This window comes from Dendropsophus ebraccatus, chromosome 7 (assembly GCF_027789765.1).
Source record: "Dendropsophus ebraccatus isolate aDenEbr1 chromosome 7, aDenEbr1.pat, whole genome shotgun sequence".
In the NCBI taxonomy this organism is placed as follows: Eukaryota; Metazoa; Chordata; class Amphibia; order Anura; family Hylidae; genus Dendropsophus; species Dendropsophus ebraccatus.
The window spans coordinates 33,257,744-33,273,889 of record NC_091460.1 but is presented as its reverse complement, the minus strand read 5'-3'; the positions used below and the strand labels follow the sequence as shown (position 1 = coordinate 33,273,889).

The following is a 16,146-nucleotide window of genomic DNA, read 5'->3' as shown; positions in this document are numbered from 1 at the left end:
GATGACAGCGTCCATTAAATACTTGGGTATTTGTCTCACCCCTACCTATGCTACTTTATACTCAGCTAATTACTCCCGTTTATTTCGTGATATTAAGTCCTTGATGTCTAAATGGTCCTCTTATTATATTTCCCTCTTGGGTCATATTGCTTCAGTTAAAATGACTGTTCTGCCAAAGCTTCTCTACTGTTTTAAAACTTTGCCAGTGTGGATACCATACAGAGTGTAATGTTTAAATTTATATGGCACTCCGGTAGACATCGTATTCCAAAGTCAGTTAACAGTAACACCCAGGGGGGACTGTCAGTCCAGATCGTCTAAAATTATTATTGGGCTATACACTTGCGACAAATTGTAGCTTGGTCTAAATAGCACGCATATAAAAAGTGGGTGGACATAGAACGAATATGGTTTTCTCCTTTTCATCCCAATTTTTTTCTATGGCATTCCTCCCCTCCTTCTTACTCTCACCTATCCCTTTTAGGCCCTATGCGCTTCAGTCTTTCAATCTGGTCAGCTGTGCCTCTAGATTTGTGTTGTTCTCTATGATCTCTCCTCTTAACTCCTTCTTGCTATACCCAGATTTCCCTCCAGGCTTAGACTCTTCCACTGTGAGGGCATGGTCTTCTAAGAAGCTTTTCCAGTTTGCTGATATAGTGGACCCCCTATCCCGCACATTGCTTCCTTTTGACAAATTGGTGGAGAGAAATGACCTGGCCTCCACTGGACTCTTCTCTTACATGAAGGTACGCTGGGGGACGCTTGGGGACGCTGACAGTCGCTAAGCCCATGGCTTTTGAGCAGCTGGTGCGTATGGGAACATCTACGAGTGGGCTTATCTCGGCCAGATACAACACACTCAACTCCCCGACAGGCGATACTGCTACTCGGCATAAGTATATGGACAAGTGGGAGGAGACACTGGGTAGAAGACTTTCTCCAAAATGCTGGAAAATTGTCTGGAATAGGGCGGCCACATCATCAATATGTACAACTTTTAAGGAAGCTAACTACAAAGTTATGATGATGTGGTACCATACTCCAGAACTCCTCCATAAGCTGAATTATTCTATTTCTCCGCTTTGTTGGCCCTGTCTGGGGGGGGGGGGGGGTTGGATCTTTATTCCACATTTTCTGGACCTGTCCTCTTATCAAGGGTTTTTGGTCTGAGGTCTGTGGATTGGCCACTAGGATCTTTGGGAAGGATGTTCCCCCGGATCCTGTTCTCTGACTTCTTAGCTTGCCTCCTAAAATCCTTGGGAAAAAGGCCTCCAAACTACTTATGATTATGTTGACAGCGGCCAAGTCACTAATTGCTAGGTCTTGGAAGCAAACTGCCCCCCCCCCCCCCATCTCTTAACTGCCTGATCACCAGAATCAAAGAGTTACGATCTCTTGAGCGCTTGACCACTTTGGATACCTTTGACCGTACTTGGTCCCCATGGGATAACCACACTTTTCCTGCGTCTCATTGAATTGGTAGAGATTGCTACCGTTTACATTACCTCCTCTCTTTTCCCCTCTTCCCTTTCTTATCCTTTCCTCCTCCCATCGTGTTTTCCCAGTCTCTTTTGTCAATGTCTTTTCTGCTTCTGATGTTTGGGTTTTTTTTTTGCTGTGCTTCATACGGTTACAGTTTCTGTACTGTTTGGTACCCATAGTTACAAGCCTCCAGCAATACGACTACAACACGATTAATGGTAGTTTGATTTAGAAATACCTGACCGAATTCTTCTATGGTGTTTTGTCAATGTCAACTTTGTTATAAAAATGAAAACTTTCAATAAAAATACATTTATTTAAAAAAAAAAAAAAGAAAAAAAAAGGGTTATTATAACTTGGCTCCATTCACTTCAATGGAACAGAGCTGCAATACCACACCCAAGAAGAAATCAATTTTGTTTTTTCGAGTCCTGGATAACCACAGAGTACCTAGCGAACTCTGTGACCTGTGAAAAAGTCATTCCACAGGGAGCTCCTATTGTCTGGTGCTATTTATCTACTAGTGTCACCTGATGCTGTAATGCTGTACAGATCACTTTACATCAGCCTCCTCCTTATCATCACAGCCAGAACAGTCCTCACCCACTATGAAGCAAGCTCAGCTCCTGAGCTCATTTTCATAGTGTGGTACCTGACAGGGCGTACATGTACACCCGTTGCATTAAGTACAGTCGGTGGGGGCGTACATGTACGCCCGCCATCATTAGGGGGTTAAAGTAAGCTGTAGCACATCCAACCAAACACATTTAAATATATCATACAACATAACTGAGGGCGAACGGGCTGTCCTAAGTAATCATCTTCCAACAGTCCTTTATGAGCACTGTAGCAGCTCGCCCAGTCCATCAGTCACCAGTGTTACGACAACTCAAGAACAGAACTCTTCCTGTGCCCTTATACCAAACCTAAACTAATAGAAAGATAGAAGGGAAGACTAGACAAGACAGACACACAAGGGGTGAATATTCACAACACGGAGCCCTGAGCACTAGGTACGGTGTGACCGTTTATAAAATGCATCCCATGGGGACCAGATTTTAAGGAATTTTTCAGCCCTGCCTTCATACAAGGCCGAGATTTGTTCCAGTCTCCTAACAACCTGGATCCAATTAACCAATTCTAATGCACATGGAATGAGGCGTTGCATCCAATACTTAGTTTTGCAGTGTGCTGTCATGCACAGTTCTATGGGAAGGGCTTGGACCCTTGAGCAGCTCAGCTTTCGTTCCCACAACAAATCCAATGGTCTGATGATAGTCCAGCAAATATTTCCAAATAAGAACCAGCAGTGGCGCCAGCTACCACGAGTCCAAGAAATGATCTCAGGATTTCATCACAGTCACATGGAAGTACTTCTAGGTTCCTGACAAGTTGATGTAGCTGATCACGTCGAATCCATAGCTTCCTTGGTCTATGGAGACAATGTCAACGTTTAATTCAGGGAATTTCAGAAATGTAGAGACTTCTGAGCAAAAAACAGAAGAGAAATCATTTCTGAACCCCCTGGGACATCCTACTGAATGATAAAGGTCCCACTTGCCCAGATCCTTGATATACTGTAGGTAGAATATAAATCCATAGGTGCATACTATAAAGGTGTCCACCTCAATAACTGCTTAACACATAAACCAGCGATGTGGAACCTTCGGCCCTCCAGCTGTTCCAAAACTACAATTCCCATGATGCCTGGACAGCCAAAGCTTCGCTGAAGGTTCTCCATCACTGATGTAAACATTCAGGAGGGGGGAGCCGCTGATACACAGCTTTGGCTTTTCCATCCGAAAGCTTTGGAAATTCATCACGCTTGACCCTTCTCTCCACTGGCCTTTTCTGTCGATGGGGGGTTGGGAAACCCCCATACACCCCCATACTATTGGTGGATTGTCTGGGACAATTACACTGATGGCTTATTTAAGAATAATATGTAATAAAAGGGGGGTCTGACTCCCTCTGATCGGTGACTAATGAGTCCACCAAATCTACTAAGTTTGGTAGTGGATGTGTCTGGTATAACAGCTCTGCCCCGGTCACTCTTATGGGGTAAACCTGTAGTACCAGATAGACCCCCATTATTCTAGCACTGAAACCCCTCTTTTAACATACTGTAATTTTACTGATACAGAATTTTTCTTTCCAAAACTTAAAAAAAAAAAAAGCACAAACAATGCTTTTTACGTGAGCAACCACAATAACAGATGTTCTGAGAAGAAAGCCTCAGTTACAGGAAATGCTATATTTTATCATTAAATATAGAAAATGCGGGTGCAGTAATATTCCACTGGTTCGTCTTTTATTGTCTCTTATAAAACAACTTGCTGCAGCAGGAGCCTCCCCCCCTCCTGGCTATTATCCAGGATGAGAAAAAGCACAGCTATTTTCTAGTGAAAACAGCACCACCCCTGTCCTCAGGTTGCGTGCGATACTGCAAATCAACTCAATTTACTTCAATGGAACTGAGTTGCAAACCCCACACCCAAACTGAGGCCATGTTCCCATTCTGTAAGAGACCGGCCAGTGTCAAAAAAGATCATCCTGGCCAGAACTGCAGTACTGGCCGGATTATCTTTACCTCCACTGAATTTGGATTCGGGCGAATCCCTCTGCGCCCGCATCCGAATTTCCCGCTGCACACAATGGAGCGTGTGGCCGGAGCCACACACTCCATTGTGTGAACTGACAGGGTCTCTTGTGTGAACTGACATGTCAGTTTCTTGCGGAGCCGCTAGGGATCCTGGCAGGGGCAGATTAACTTTACCATAGGCCCCGGGCTGTTCACCAAGCCTGGGCCCCCAAACCCCACTGTAACTATGGCGGCACTAGCCTGGCGTTCATAGTACAGCATAGATAATGTCATGATGTCCTGATTTGTGCAATATTGCCATAAAAAAACTGTGATTTTTTTGCAAATCATGGCGGAAGTGTAGCCAGGAGACAGTACACCACTGAAAGTATAAGTCTTTTTGGGTGGTCATGGGCCCCACAGGAGCTCAGGGCCCCAGGCTGCCGCCCGGAACGCCCCTTTTATAATCCGCTACTGGATCCTGGTGATCCCGGGATTCCTTCAACGGCAGCACTATGTAAATACCGTAGTAATCACGGCCTTGATCAACAACACTTGATCACTTACGTAGTGTGAACATAGCCTGGGGACAGGAGAGGTGATGTTTCTGGAAGAAAGCGTTCAAGACTGGATAACCCCTTTAAGACTGTTGTCATTTGAACACGCAACTATGTTTTCTGAGGGTATAAATTGTATGTGCATTGTTATTCTCCAAAAACAAAAGGAGAATAAATCCAACATGCCCGATCCTTCTTTTACCAGACCTCATCTGTGAGGAGTCAAGAGGCCCTCTAGACAATAAATGGTTGGTCGCTGCCACCGAGCACATATGTAATCTGTATGGCTACTTTTAGACAAAAAGATTGATAAATCCTCCCCCTTGTCTCAGCTCCACTGTTCCATAGCCAAACGTGGAAGAATTCAGCAAGGAATGAACACGTGTTCTCTGCAAGGCTCTAACATGCGGGAAATCAAGGTTAAGCAAGGTTATCTCCTGTTTTTTCCTATTCATTTGAAGCTATACACTTGGTTATTATGGTTAGGAGATGTATAATTGCTATTTGGGCTCCTTAAACAGAGCTTATGGTTTCTTACGCTGCGTTTACACGGAGCGATAATTCGCCCGATCGTACAATTAACGATTTCGAAGTAACAATTTTTTTTTATAACGATCAGTGTTTAGACGGAACGATATATTATACAAAAAAATCGTTTTGCGATCGCTTAAGCCTATCTCGCACATAGGTTAAATCGGTGAACGACTGTTTACACGGAACGATCTGTGATTTTTTTGCGAATGACGACTTAAGAACATGTTGTAAGATCAAAATGAACGATTTCTCGCACGTCGTTTGATCGTTCGCTGCGTTTACACGTACGATTATCGTTCAAATTCGATCGTTATCGTGCAAATTCGAACGATAATCGTTCCGTGTAAACGCAGCGTAAGGATGCCCATACACCTTCAATAATTATCAGCCGAACGATCGTTCAATCAACAAGCTTTAGCATCAGCTTATCTCTCAAAGAACAAAAGGGTTCAGTGGTCAAATTCCATACAGCCTGTGATGGGACAAATACTAGATATGTTCTGCATATTCAACAAAACGAGAGATAGGAAAGCAGTGAGGTCTGTTTAGCAGAGATAACCACAGCAATATAGTCCGGAACAGGTCAACAACCCCACCCCTCTGAGCAATGGCTTCTCCGCCAACTTACAGAGATGCTATGCTCACATCAGCTCCTCTCAGATCCTCATAGATCAACTACAACCTCAACAACAACCCTCTCTTATATCTTATATCTTGTATCTCTTATACTGTACCTCAGTGTGGGAAGCTGCCCTCCCCCTCCCCATGGCTGGCTGTGGCAGTGGTCAGAACCCTGCAGGGGGCCTCTACAGCTTCTACACCATCCTCCTAGGGGTGCAGTGTCCCCATTATCCAGTCTGCACATATGTTATCAGCCCCAGCATGGGGTCAACAGGAAGAGTTGTCTATGTAGATTCAATCATCTGCTCTTTCTACTCTTTCTACTCCTAGCATCATCATAGGGGCCTCATAGCAAAAACACTGTTGCCCATGAATCCTGTATGGAACCCCCCCCACACACACACACACACACACACACACACACACACACACATACTCATGTTCATTCATTCTTCCAGCTCCCCGGGAAACTGCACTGGGCCAGTTCAGTAAGTGTAAGAGGGGAATGTTTTTGTGGCTGGAGGTGTAATGCCAGCTATAAGAGAAACTGTCAGGGCGGGGAGCCAATGGTTTCTTGCTCTGTCAGTCAGCATTTAACTGTGAGCATTCATCATAAATGCTCAGTTAAAGGGTCGAGGGACCTATGGACCAAAGCAGTGGCATGGTCTGCCTTTATGGGATGGTGAATTAATGTATATGGGCTAGAGATGAACGCAATTGAGCATGCTAGAGTCCAATTGTTCGGCATTTGATTACCAGTGGATGCAGCCCTGGGGAGTCCTGGAAAATACGGATACAGCCTACAGCTGTATCCATGTTTTTCAGGCAGCCTTAAGAAAGCCAAAATGCAATTTCTATAGTGTAGGTTTACAGGATAATAACCCCAAGGCTCAGACTGGATCCTGTTAACCTGAAGTTTGTCTGACTATGCCTGAAAATGTGTTATTTGCAGGGAGTCCTCATAGACAGTCAGTAGTTTCCTTCAATAATATCTTATCTCTCTTTCTTATTTATCTTCATACAATCAGCTAAAACTTCCTCAAATTACAGTTTCATACAGAAGAATACCAATAATTACAGAAGCCACAACATGTCTCTCGGCACATCTAAGGGCCCTATTACACGGGACGATTATCGAGCGAAAAATCGTTAAATCGTTCGTATTTAAATGATAATCGTTCTGTGTAATTGCAGGCAACGACCGAAAAATTGTTCGTATGTCGTTGATCGTTGATTTAGATCTGAACCTAAAATTATCGTTAATTGTTCGCAAATTGTTAGCTGTAATTCCATATTCGTTCACTCAAGTTCGGCATTTGTTTACTAATCGTTCAGTGTAATTGCACATTGTCCATTGTTTTGCTGGGATCAGATGTAATAAACGATCATAGTAACGATCGCAATAACGATCATAGTAACGATCGTAGCTAACGATTATCGTTCTGTGTAATATGGTGAACAATTTCAGGTTAATGCTGCATTTATACGGAACGATTATCGTTCGAATTTTCACAATAACGATCGCATCTGAGCGATCATTGTTCCGTGTAAACACAGCAACCGATCAAGCGATGAGCGAAAAATCGTTCATTTTGATCTTTCAACGTGTTCTCAAATTGTCGTTCATCGTTTGCTAAAAATTCACAGATTGTTTCGTGTAAACGGTCTTTCAAAGATTCACCCTATGTAAAAGATGGGCTTAAGCAATCTTAAAAACGATTGCATTAACGATTTTTCTTACGAATTTTCTTAAGATTTTTCTAACGATTTATTCGTCTAAACGCTGATCGTTATAAAAGCCAAATCGTTGCTTCAAAATCGTTAAACGATCGATTGGGCGAATTATCGCTTCGTGTAAACGCAGTATAACGAAAAACAATCTCGTTTGCGATTGTTTATCGTTAGTCGTTAATCGTTAAAAATCGTTTCGCGTAATAGGACCCTAACGTTTATAGCTAACAGGACAATATAAGATCGTGCAGATTATTGGCGTATGTCCCTCAAACAAACAGGATTTGGACAAGGAAAATCCATACTTAAAGGGTCACTGTCATTAAAATTAACTTTTGACATATCATCAGGCATGTCAGAAGGTATTGATCACAGTGGGTCTCGATGATGAGACCCGCTGTGATCAGGAGATATAGGTGGGGAGAGAGTGTGGCAGCTGCGCCATCCACTCTCTGGTCACTCGCTTGTTCCGACACTTTAGCCTCATAGACTATAATGAGGCCAAACTGTCGGAATTAGCGAGCAAGCGGGAAGTGGATCTCACAGCCGCCGTTCTCTTCCACGGATAAATCTCCTGATCAGAGTCTCATCATTGAGACCCACTGCAATCAATAACTTCTGACATTCCTGATGATATGTCAAAAGGAATTTAGAATTTAAAGAACATACCCCCAAGTTACCTCCAATTAAAGGAATAAGAAGAATATGGTGTATGTGCTTTTATTTTCTCATTTATCATGTGCGGTTACCAGAGAGCTCCGACATGCCGGCGTTTGCTTTGTGTTTGCTCTAAACTATTACACAAACATGAAAGTAAAAAAAAAGCCAGTGTTAGTTTTCAGTCAGGTGCATCGCCCTGTGTATGGAGAATAGAATGAGGTCAGTACAGGTCATAGCCCCCCTGATCCCAGCGTACAACACATGAAGTTCACATGCCCTGCATCATACACAAGTGGCCCAGTGTTATGTGTGGGGAAGACTGGGGAATACAAGAGCTGCATTGTCAAGCGCGGTAAAAGATACAGTCGAGGAGACATTATTATTGGCTGAGTGTAGAGCCAGACAGAAAGACTTCAGGCTAATCCATGCATGTGACCATAAGCAATGAGTGTCTGGCTTAAAGGGATATTCCTTTCTCAACTAACATCGTTATACTTGTAGGACTCTTCAATTTTTTGCAAATACAATTTGCCTCCTTCTCCTGATCTGCTGCTCTTTCCCTCCCATTGGACAGCTTATTGCCTAGGTTACCGATCACCACTCTGCTCTAAATGCAGTGGTCTATCTTGTGTATATATAAAGTATAGATATAGGGGGAGATTTATCAAACATGGTGTAAAGGGAAACTGGCTCAGTTGCCCCTAGCAACCAATCAGATTCCACCTTTCATTCCTCACAGACTCTTTGGAAAATGGAAGGCAGAATCTGATTGGTTGCTAGGAGCAACTGAGCCAGTTTCACTTTACGCCATGTTTGATAAATCTCCCCCCTATGTGTATATATACTGTTTAATATAAAAATATGTATACTATAGCTATATATACACCAACCAGACTACTGCTTTTACTGCAGAGCAGTGGTTGCTAACCTAGACAACGAGCTCTCAACACTTTAAGGGAAAGAGCAGCATATCAGGAGGCAAGTTTGATAAATTAATGTATTTGCAAAAATCTTTTTCTTTCAAATCAACTGGTTTCAGGAAGTTATATAGATTTGTAATTTACTATTTGTAATGTACTTATCAGCTGCTGTATGTCCTGCAGGAAGCTGTGTATTCTTTCCAGAGCTCTCTGCTGCCCCCTCTGTCAATGCCAGGAACTGTCCAGAGCAGTAGCAAATCCCCATAAAAAAGCCTCTAATTGTTTAGACAGTTCCTGTCTTATGGTGGTTTTACACGGAACGATTATCGTTCGAATTTGCACGATAATGATCACATTTGAGCGATAATCGTACGTGTAAATGCAGCGAACGATCAAGCGACGAGCGAGAAATCGTTCATTTTGATCTTTCAACAAATTCTCAAATCGTCGTTGGTCCTTCGGAAAAAATTCGCAGATCGTTCCATGTAAACAGCCTTTCACCAATTTAACCTATGTGTGAGATAGGCTTAGGTGATCACAAAACGATTTTTCCGTACGATATATCGTTCCGTCTAAAGACTGATCGTTATGAAAAACACATCGTGCGGGACTTGGGAGAAGGGGTAAGTATGAGGGTCTCTAGCGGGGGGTCGGGCGGCCTTCACCCCGGCACGGGGGGTGACAGGTCTCCTTTAATCTCAGAAGGCCTCCATTCACATTAAGCCCCTATTACACGGGGTGATTCAGATGAGCAAGTGAGCACCGACCTGTCAGGTCAGCGCTCGCTTACTCCTCGTTCCCCACTCGCTGCCGGCACTATTACACGCCCGACAGTGAGTGGGTAAGAGTCGGAGGGGGGGGGGCGCGGGGAGCTGCAGGGGGGCCCATAGAAGATATCCACGGTCTACTGCCGTCGTATAAATGGGAGCGACTGCAGCATATCGGTGCAATCTAGATTTTTCAACATGTTGTCAACGAGCCAAGACGATTATTGGCTGATATTGGCCGAATACGGCTGGTAAACGCTTTGTGTAATAGGGCCTTTAGATAGTCAAGTCTAAAGTATATAAGGGGGGGGCCTTAAATTGTCGGGTTCGGCTGCATGGCCAAAAATTAACTGAATGGGGTAACCCACTAGCAAGTCTTTAATACCCCTGTAGCCCCACCACAGAGAAAAGGATGGCCATAGACATGAAAGGCCGTACACATAGCAAAGGACGTCCCCATTGTGGTTACTCCTCAGCCATGTGTATGGAGGGGTGGGAGAGACACTTGCCGGCTGATATAGTATGTGTATAACTAACTTTGTCCAGTCATGGGGGCACGTGGCTATAACAGGAGGCATCCAGATATACAGACAGGGAAATTATTTACTATAAACTCATACAGTTCCTATGGGTAACGCTATGTGTACATAGCAGAGCTCTGATGGCGGCAAGACTTTTAGTCTTGTGCAGTCACACACCCAAACGGAAACGTCTAACAATGTATATTGTAGGGGGGGGGGGGTGTATAGGGGGATGCAAATAGTTCACACATACATCTCATATTACAGGTTATTATATCACCTCACAACTGACTAAATGAGTAAGATACTGTTCATCTGAAGAAAGTGAATGTGATACTCCCTGCCTATAAACACTCATCAATTCTAGTAAATTCGAACTGCTTCTCATTCTGATGTAGCAGAGCTAACGTGGTTGTGTAACTCTTCAGTTAATACGCGTGAGCAGCTCTCATAGGCATGGAGTCACCGTAGCTGCCCCCCTTCCTCTAATATAAGACATATCCTGAGGTGGTCTGTAGCTGGTAGAAATAGTAATTCACCTAGAATCCTACATAAGACTCCAAAGAATAAACTGTGATCTCAAGGGGAGGTGTGCCACATTGCAAACCCAGCTCTGCTGCTTCAGTCACACACATTTATGTGCACGGTAAGAATGTCACACATGCTTGTTAATACTGAGGACAGCTACAACGATGGCGGATTACAGCAGCACACATGGCTATCCTATACACTTAATTTATTACATATCTTCCTTTTAGGCAATAATACAACATCGAGAATATAAAAAAAGGAACAAAATTTCATTATCTTCCCCAAAACTGACCCTACCCTTAGGCATACGTCATTGTATAAAAATTGTCGGCTCTTTTATAGGATAAAAAACACATGCTTGCAAAAAAAACAAAAAAAAACAACAACACATGACACCAGGGCAAAAGTCACAAAACAAAAGTGTTGGCTTTGTGAAGATTGTGTAATAAATCGTAGACAAAATTCTGCACTATAGTGCCCTGTAAAAGAGCGGGCACCATGATGGGATAGGAAGCATTGCGGTGGTGGTGTTTTGCATGCGGGGTATCTGGCATTGCAGTTATAACGTTGTTGTGAACCCAGCCTCTATAACCTGATACGGTATACATTAAAGGACATCCTAACCTTCTAATAAATCCTTAAAGGGGAACGTTTACTATGTGAAAACCAGCATTTTAATTGGTATGTTAATGAGGCCATTTGGTGTCCTGGGAAGGAAACTTTCCCCCCCACCAGCCCCCCTCCCTGTGTACCGACACGGCTGGGCCATATAAAGGCACTATTTTCCTAATGTCCACAACAAAGAACAGCAGGTTAGGATGTCCCATAACTTTCTTTAATTCATTCTTCACTTCAATTCCATTCTGTTGTCCAGTTGGCCAAAATGATGATTATAATTCCATTGACACTTTCAGGATAGCTATTCTATAATCATTTCAACTATATTTAATCCAGTATATGTTCCTAAGGACCCCGTACACATTAGTCAAAAGTTGGATTTCAGCTGACCGACTCTTTTGTTCTTAGAGAGATAAGCTGCAGCCGGAGGAGTCCCCCCCCCCCCACCCTGTATGATTGAGAACATATGAACTGTGTTCTTGTGTATGTGATAGCTGAACATAAACCTTTAGTCTTGGATACCCCCAAAACAAGATACCCTATATCAGGGGTATGGAACCTTGGCTCTCCAGCCATTGCAAAACTACAACTCCCATCACGCCTGGAGAGCCAAAGCTTCTTTGGCTGTTCAGGCGTGATGGGAGTTGTAGCTTTCCAACAGCTGGAGAGCCAAGGTTCCCTACCCCTGCTCTATATCAAATATTAAATAATATTATAAAAGTATGGGATACAATATCACAAACGGTTGTGGACTTATTCATATTTCCAACCTATTTCTATAACTAATATTCCCAACATCAGGTGCCCATACACATAGCTGTCTCTCCCGAAATCCTCTATACACATGAACGCTCAGTTCAGCCGCTGCCAGAATCCTCTCCAGAGAACAAAGGGATCAGTCATACAAATATCCAACAATGCTCCATCCTTTTCACCCCATATAGCTCTCTAACTCATTTGCCCCATTGTGTTTCTTTCCGAAATTTCGTTTCCTCTTCTTCGGGTTAAATTTAAGGAGAAATTATTCTGTAAACCACAAAAGTGACTTCTGCTAATTTGCTTTATGTTATTATAGGTACTTTTTTTCTACATCATTTCGACATAACCTTCCTTGTACAGGAGAGGCGGTATTTATTGTTTTTATTGTATCGTATAAACTATATGAACTTTATTCTATAAAAAAAAAAAAATTCTGCTTCTATAAATGTTACTTTGGGAGCTACGGATCTCCCCGGTATTATAGTATCCTGGTAAATATAATATATCCCTACAGGAATAGGGAACGTACAGGCAGGATGAATATTCAGCAGTGTTTATTATGCATGTAGTAGATCCTAAGGCTATGTTCACATTTACATTGTGGTTTTAGATTATATTAGAAACCAGGATCTATAGTCGGATCTATCGCAAAATTAATGCAACCTACACCGGCAATAATAGGGTCCTTGGGGTTTTGCTACTTTGCCGTTAACGGCAGATCCTAACTGCAGTCCTATGTAAAGCAACAGGTACAGTCCTATGTAACACATCGCAATATGACAATAAGTTGCCCTGACATACTCAGCTCCACTACATCTCTAAATGTTCTACTCATTACGAAATCTCATTCACTTTCTAGCCACATCCAATAGACCGAGGCATAGGAACGTGAAGACCACCCCAGCCCCCAACTCTGAGAACTCAAACTTTTCTTAAAGGAGGAAAGACCACCAGTAAACTTACATGGATGAGGGGCGGCTGTGAGGTTAGTCCTGGGCTTCACATCCAGCTATAGGGAAAGGTGCTAGAGGCAAAGCGGATTCATGGGAATAAGAAGGAGGCTGGAGAAGAGGAGTCACATCTCTGGAGAGAGTCACATCACAACATGCTGCCTCCAGTCACCCAGCAGGATGAGAGGCTATAGGGGTGGAGATGTGCAAGCAGGGGGTGGGGAGAGGGTAGGAGCTCAGCAATGTGTGCAGGATCACAGCTACAGGGACAAAGTTCTGGATGGAGGGGGGTCCCATACAATAGGACAGGAAGGAAAAGACCCCTCTGCAGCAGGGGGTCTACCTATGCATTTAGTTTTGGTTGAATCCCCTATTCAGGAATGTGAGAAGTGCAGATGGGAAATACAGTAAGGGAGGGGGGTGGAGGTCTTCTAGGAACATGCATGTATCTATGGTGGAGGTCTCCTAGTAATGGCGGCAATGTAAGCGTAAGAGCCCCCAGAGGTCTCCCAGCAATAGGGGTAATGTACAGTGGAGGTCTCCCAGCAATAGGGGTAATGTACAGTGGAGGTCTCCCAGCTATAAGGGGTAATGTACAGTGGAGGTCTCCCAGCAATAGGGAGTAATGTACAGTGGAGGTCTCCCAGCAATAGGGAGTAATGTACAGTGGAGGTCACCCAGCTATAAGGCGTAATGTACAGTGGAGGTCTCCCAGCTATAAGGGAGTAATGTACAGTGAAGGTCTCCCAACTATAAGGGGTAATGTACAGTGGAGGTCTCCCAGCAATAGGGGTAATGTACAGTGGAGGTCTCCCAGCAATAGGGAGTAATTTACAGTGGTCTCCCAGCAATAGGGGTAATATACAGTGGAGGTCTCCCAGCAATAGGGGTAATGTACAGTGGAGGTCTCCCAGCTATAAGGCGTAATGTACAGTGGAGGTCTCCCAGCTATAAGGGAGTAATGTACAGTGAAGGTCTCCCAACTATAAGGGGTAATGTACAGTGGAGGTCTCCCAGCAATAGGGGTAATGTACAGTGGAGGTCTCCCAGCAATAGGGAGTAATTTACAGTGGTCTCCCAGCAATAGGGGTAATATACAGTGGAGGTCTCCCAGCAATAGGGGTAATGTACAGTGGAGGTCTCCCAGCTATAAGGCGTAATGTACAGCGGAGGTCTCCCAGCAATAGGGGTAATGTACAGTGGAGGTCTCCCAGCTATAGGGAGTAATTTACAGTGGAGGTCTCCCAGCAATAGGGGTAATGTACAGTGGAGGTCTCCCAGCAATAGGGGTAATGTACAGTGGAGGTCTCCCAGCTATAGGGAGTAATTTACAGTGGAGGTCTCCCAGCAATAGGGGTAATGTACAGTGGAGGTCTCCCAGCTATAAGGGGTAATATACAGTGGTCTCCCAGCAATAGGGGTAATATACAGTGGAGGTCTCCCAGCAATAGGGGTAATGTACAGTGGAGGTCTCCCAGCAATAGGGCGTAATGTACAGTGGAGGTCTCCCAGCAATAGGGGTAATGTACAGTGGAGGTCTCCCAGCAATAGGGAGTAATGTACAGTGGTCTCCCAGCAATAGGGGTAATGTACAGTGGTCTCCCAGCAATAGGGAGTAATATACAGTGGAGGTCTCCCAGCAATAGGGGTAATGTACAGTGGAGGTCTCCCAGCAATAGGGCGTAATGTACAGTGGAGGTCTCCCAGCAATAGGGGTAATGTACAGTGGAGGTCTCCCAGCAATAGGGAGTAATGTACAGTGGTCTCCCAGCAATAGGGGTAATGTACAGTGGTCTCCCAGCAATAGGGAGTAATATACAGTGGAGGTCTCCCAGCAATAGGGGTAATATACAGTGGAGGTCTCCCAGCAATAGGGGTAATATACAGTGGAGGTCTCCCAGCAATAGGGGTAATGTACAGTGGAGGTCTCCCAGCAATAGGGAGTAATGTACAGTGGTCTCCCAGCAATAGGGAGTAATATACAGTGGAGGTCTCCCAGCAATAGGGGTAATATACAGTGGAGGTCTCCCAGCAATAGGGGTAATATACAGTGGAGGTCTCCCAGCAATAGGGGTAATATACAGTGGAGGTCTCCCAGCAATAGGGGTAATATACAGTGGAGGTCTCCCAGCAATAGGGGTAATATACAGTGGAGGTCTCCCAGCAATAGGGAGTAATATACAGTGGAGGTCTCCCAGCAATAGGGGTAATGTACAGTGGAGGTCTCCCAGCAATAGGGGTAATATACAGTGGAGGTCTCCCAGCAATAGGGAGTAATATACAGTAGAGGTCTCCCAGCAATAGGGGTAATGTACAGTGAAGGTCTCCCAGCAATAGGGGTAATGTACAGTGGAGGTCTCCCAGCAATAGGGGTAATATACAGTGGAGGTCTCCCAGCAATAGGGGTAATGTACAGTGGAGGTCTCCCAGCAATAGGGGTAATGTACAGTGGAGGTCTCCCAGCAATAGGGGTAATGTACAGTGAAGGTCTCCCAGCAATAGGGGTAATGTACAGTGGAGGTCTCCCAGCAATAAGGAGTAATGTGTACAGTGGTGAGTGTAAGGCTTTTGTGATATTTTACTACTAAAAATGTAAAACTTTTTGACCCCTATAACACTGTGATCTGTAGTGTTTATTGGTACATAGTAACATAGTTAATAAGTTTGAAAGAAGACCACTGAGAGAAACCCCACTGTGTTGATTCAAAGAAGGGTCGAAAACCCCCACGAGGAAGACGACAACTGCCCCACCACAGGGAGATTCCGGGATATATGTGAGCTTTTGATCTTTTTTTTTTTAACCCTTGGAGGACTAAACCCAAAATGACCCAGTCAAATTTTCATTTTTGCGATTTCGTTTTTTCCTCCTCCCCTTCTAAGAGCTCTAGCACTTTCAGTTTTCTATCTACAAGGC

The 16,146-nt window shown here is 44.0% G+C and overlaps 1 protein-coding gene across 1 annotated transcript in view; it reads right to left on the bottom strand.

Annotated features, from left to right (window-relative positions):
- ST3GAL5 (ST3 beta-galactoside alpha-2,3-sialyltransferase 5) overlaps positions 1-13,395 on the bottom strand; it is a 61,107-nt gene extending 47,712 nt beyond the window's left edge. Inside the window, exon 1 of the mRNA XM_069977252.1 lies at positions 13,246-13,395. The gene's annotated coding sequence lies outside the window, so the exon portion shown is untranslated. The remainder of the gene's footprint in view (positions 1-13,245) is intronic.
- Between the last annotated feature and the right edge of the window lie 2,751 nt (positions 13,396-16,146).